The following is a 4,919-nucleotide window of genomic DNA, read 5'->3' on the forward strand; positions in this document are numbered from 1 at the left end:
TGTATTTTAAGTGGAAGCTATATTTTCTTCAGGAATAGGTTTTGCAAGTGCTACCATTTAATGATGCTTTGGGGTGATGGGTGGTCGGGGTACAAAGGTTACTGCACCAAAGACCCAGTTTTCTCAGCTCTGGGACCAGGCAAGTACAGACGACAGAATCATCCACCAGAGCCTTTCCTATATTTAAAGTTCTATGAGCTGTTATTTAGTTCCCACTACCAAAGTATTCATTCTAAAGGTTAAAAAAAACACCAAACCAATGTCCATCAGTTGACTCTGACCCATGCTGACCTCACAGGTGTCAGAGCAGAGTTGTTCAAACGGGGATTTGAGCCTCTAACTTTAGGAAAGTAGCCTAGCTCATTAATTGTTTGCATCCCTAGAGGATGGTGAGGGATTCGTTACTCTATCCTGACTCACTGAGTACTCACAATAGGCCAAGCACTGGACAAACAGTTGTGGACGACATAGCCATGGTCCCTGCCCTCATGGCGTTCACAGAGAGGTCAAACATTGGGCTAAAAAAAGTAATGATTTAATTTCAAGTTGTGATATCAGGAAAAGCAGGCGAGGAGGAAACTGTTTCTTGGATTAAACAAGAAGGTGGTTCACTGGTCCCATTGATATGATCAGTTCAGGGAACCAGAGAGGACAAATTTGCTCTAACTAGATGTTGTTCCTGGCCAGGCTACACTCACAATAGGAGGTTAGACAATGGAGGCAGAGAACAGAATCTTCCTATCCATCAGCAACTTCCTAATAAAATGGATTATAAAGTGTATCAGTTAGATGACATTCAGTTGCAAGTATAAAATGTTTGATTAACAGTTGTTTAAATAAGTGTTCGTTAAATTACATAGCAAGAAGTTTGAAGCTATGATCAAGGACACCGTAAGTATTTCACTTTAAAAAATTAGTCTTATTGACACAGACTTCACATATCATACTATTACATCGTCCAATCTTATTACAAAGAGTTGGACAATCATCACCAAAACCACTTTCTGAACATTTTCTTTGTATGCTCATTGTTGTCAGCACCCCATTTCCCTGAAACCTCCCCTGGGTAATTCTTAATTCAGTTGCTGTCTCTATAGATGTCCCTATACTGGATTTCACATACAGAAATGATACAGAACACAAACAAAACAACAATGACTAGATAAAACAGAAAAATCCCCAATCAAAAAGAAAGCAGAAAATATTAAAAACCAAAACAATTTTAAAATGGGTCAAGAGGGATATCAAATGATAAGGAATTACATTTTCCCTAAGTACATCTGCCATAACAACCTTATAATGCTCTCTACCTGATAAAAAGCCTATTCACATCCTTGGTTTATGGTCAGAGGGGATTCACCAGAGGTTGAATCCATATGTGGACCCTACAAATGGAATTTGGGCTGCCGCTGTCATCTATAGCCTTCCCCAAACCAGGTGTTCAAAATTTAGCTCTGATACAGTCCCTCATTCAGATTTCATTAGGACTTTTCGGTCTTAAGTCCAAGGGAGTATGTTGGTTCCAGGTGAGTTTCAGGAACAGCCTAGTTCACTTAGTGGGGTTTCCATATCAAATCCTTCGGGTGTGGTCTATGAAGGATGTTGTGTGTTTCAAAAGGAAAATGTCTAACATTCCAGTAGTCTATCGCACCCAGCCTCGGTCAGCAAGGTTGGACAGAAATTAGGTCAAAAGTGTCCAATTAGGAACATTACCAGACATTCTCTCCATGAGGTTTCTGTATGTATTGTTAATAGATTTTCCTGATGGCCTGTAGTTCCACCAGGTTTGCGCACCAACCACAGTATAATCACCTTTTCCAAAACGTCTATGGTCCCATTGGCCTGAATTTCCAGCACACTTCGCGCATCACCCATGTGGGAATGTCCTGATTTGGGATGACCTTCGCACACTGGATGGCAGCTACCGAATGGTCTTCTTCCTCTTTGAGAAACTGGCCCCAGCTGAGGCGGGTCTCTCCTGTTTTTTAAAAAGTGATTTTAAAGATGCACATATAAAGAAATGTTCATAGCAGTAGGCGGGCTCATTACCTCATTGCTTGAGAGACCAGCTTAGAAGATGACATGAGCCGAGAGCAGAAGCCTGCTGTCGTCCGGCCGTTTTCCTTACAGTAGTGGTCCTGTACACTGTCCTTTTGAGCATTTCACTTTTCTTGGCCCACTCTGGCATCCTCAGATTTGTTGCCACATGAGCCAAAGATAGCTGTCACTGTTCCATCGTTAGAGTCTCATATAATATTCACAGGTGTTCGCTACCTTTCATTGTAAGACAATATACTAGGTGATAGTCAACAAATTTTAAGGATCCAGCAATAAGTGACTGCTGGAGTAATTACCCTTTCACACTTTGCAGGCTATGAACCAATCACCTGAGATGAATCTACAGCCTGAGCTCCAGACAACAGGGTCTGGTTTTTAATGAAAAGTCAGTCTGCTTCTCATTATAACCATGTGTTGGGAATGCTAAATAATATCAATGATGAAAATTCTCTTTAACAAATTTCTTTTTGGTCTCAATTTTTTGTTGTTGTAATTATTGACATGTGATTATTCATTTAATTATTGAAAGTCTGTTATCATTTGTTGTTGTTAGCTACTGTGGAGTTAACCCCAGACTCAAGGTGTTCTGTGCCGTCCTTGAGTGATCAGTTGTGAATTGGACCCTTGTGATCATAGAGTTTTCATTGATCACTTTTTAGAGGTAGATCATTACGCCTAACTTCCTAATTTATGTTACTAGAAGCTCCACTGAAATTTAGTCAGTATCATAGTAGACTCCAAGCCACCACTGACAGGAATGGCTAGGAATGAACCTGGGTCTCCCTCATGGAAGAAGTGAAACACACACACACACACACACACACACACACACACACACACACACACACGGGCTTCAAATTTTAGTGGGGGAAAGGAATGAAAAGATAATAAGATTTTTCACTTAACTTTTAGAAATACACACAAATATATACATACCCTGATGGTGTAGCTGATTATACATTGGGCTCAGTAATTCAAAGCCACCAGCTGCTCTGAGGAGAAAGATGAGGATTTCTGCTTCTGTAAAATTTATAGCCTCAGGAACACAAAAGGCCAGGTCTACTCTGTGCGATAGGGTTTCTGTGAGTCTGGATCAACTGGATAGCAATGAGTTTTTTTTTTTGGGGGGGTCACATATATATATACATATATACTTGTATACATGTGTGCACACACATATATACCCAGCTATATTTGTTTCAAAATAGTACATTTTATTAGATCATAATAAATATTGTGTTCTACTTGGAAGTTGGTTTGGAGAACTCCTCAATTATACCATTAGTTCCCAACACTCACAAACTCAACTATATTAATTTAAGAGTAAGCTCTTAACTAAAGAATCACCCAAGTTTATTTTAGGGATAGTGTCTTCAACCCCTGTGGACTAGTTGCCCTTCATGTGAATAATAATAGTAATGAAAACTCACTGCAATAGAGCCAATTCTGGCTCATGGAGACCCAATAGGGCAGGGTAGAACTGCCACTGGGTTTCCGAGACTGTAACTCTTTAGTAGAAAGCCTCATTTTTCTCCCTCGGAGCTGGCTGGTAGTTTCCAACTGATGACCTTGAGATTAGCAGCCCAAAGCGTATTCCACTACACCACCAGGGCTCAGTAGACTGGAAATAAACAAGACATCAGAATGATTGTAAACCGAGAGGCAAATGTTGAGTGTCTTTGATTGTTACCTAATGGGACACTTCCCACTGCTAGGAGTTGACTCATCACAACGCTATTGGACAAAGTATACCTGTTCCATCAGGTTTCTGAGGCTGTCAATCTTTATGGAAGCAAACTGGCACATCTTTCTCATGAAGAGCAGCCAGTGGACTTGAGAGCCCCCATTTGGGGTTAGCAGTCCAACTCTTAACCCACTGTAATGTCAGGGCTTCTTAAGTAAGCACCTCGTGCTTATATTTATGTCTTTATGGATGCTATGAGAGAGCAAACTTCAATATATAACACTGTTTTCTAAGTGAACATTTTAGCTCATATGTGAACTAGCTCAGTGATTTGGAATACTAAAAAGGTAAAAACCTCGAGGGCGGTAGGATGCCTCCTCTCTCTCCCTTGGAGCACTTGGTGGGTCCCCATTGCCGACTCTGCCATTAGCAGCCCAGCTTGTGACCCACTGTGCCAGTAGAGATCAAAGGTCTTCTTTTCAATTACTTATTGTGTTAACATTAAGAAAAAAATTTAATCCTTAATCAATGGTACTATTTATTTTTTCCCAACAGTTTAATTGGCAAGTAATTTACATATCATATAATTCAATAGTTCAATCATTCGATCTTGTCATCCCCCACACCAATTTTAGAGCATCACTCCCCCCCCCACCCCACCCCCCGCCTGAGCTAAATGGCCTTTAAGATGATTTATGCAATCACAATCCGTTCTGATGCTCCCCACTCCGTCTTCATTAGTTATTCCTTAAATCCCCTTTCCCTCCCTATCCTCACCCCACCCCCGCCCCTGTACTCCCTACATCCCCTTGTATCCATTATTATCATTATGCATCCACTCATTCTGTGCCACACAGCTGGGAGACCCAACAGAAAACAATAAAAAACAAAATCACACTAAGGAGGTATGGGTAAAACATAATAGTACACAGACAAAAATACTAATGTGTAAAAAGGAAAAGACCACCAACAATCATCAAAAATCCAGGGAAGAAATTTCTGTCATGGAACCAGTAAGAAATACTTGCATGCAGAACAAACTCAAGTCGTGCTTGTAGGGTGGTCAACTGGCCAGGTGTCAAGTTTGATGCGGCATAATCAGGATTACAATGGTCTCTGCCAGGTAGTAAGGCTAATGAGCACATCTGCCAGTGGCTCAGTGGGACCAAATACTCTG

The sequence above is a fragment of the Echinops telfairi genome, unplaced genomic scaffold (genome assembly GCF_000313985.2).
Source record: "Echinops telfairi isolate 266 unplaced genomic scaffold, ASM31398v2 ScPeMD7_7469;HRSCAF=8507_1, whole genome shotgun sequence".
NCBI classification, from domain to species: domain Eukaryota; kingdom Metazoa; phylum Chordata; class Mammalia; order Afrosoricida; family Tenrecidae; genus Echinops; species Echinops telfairi.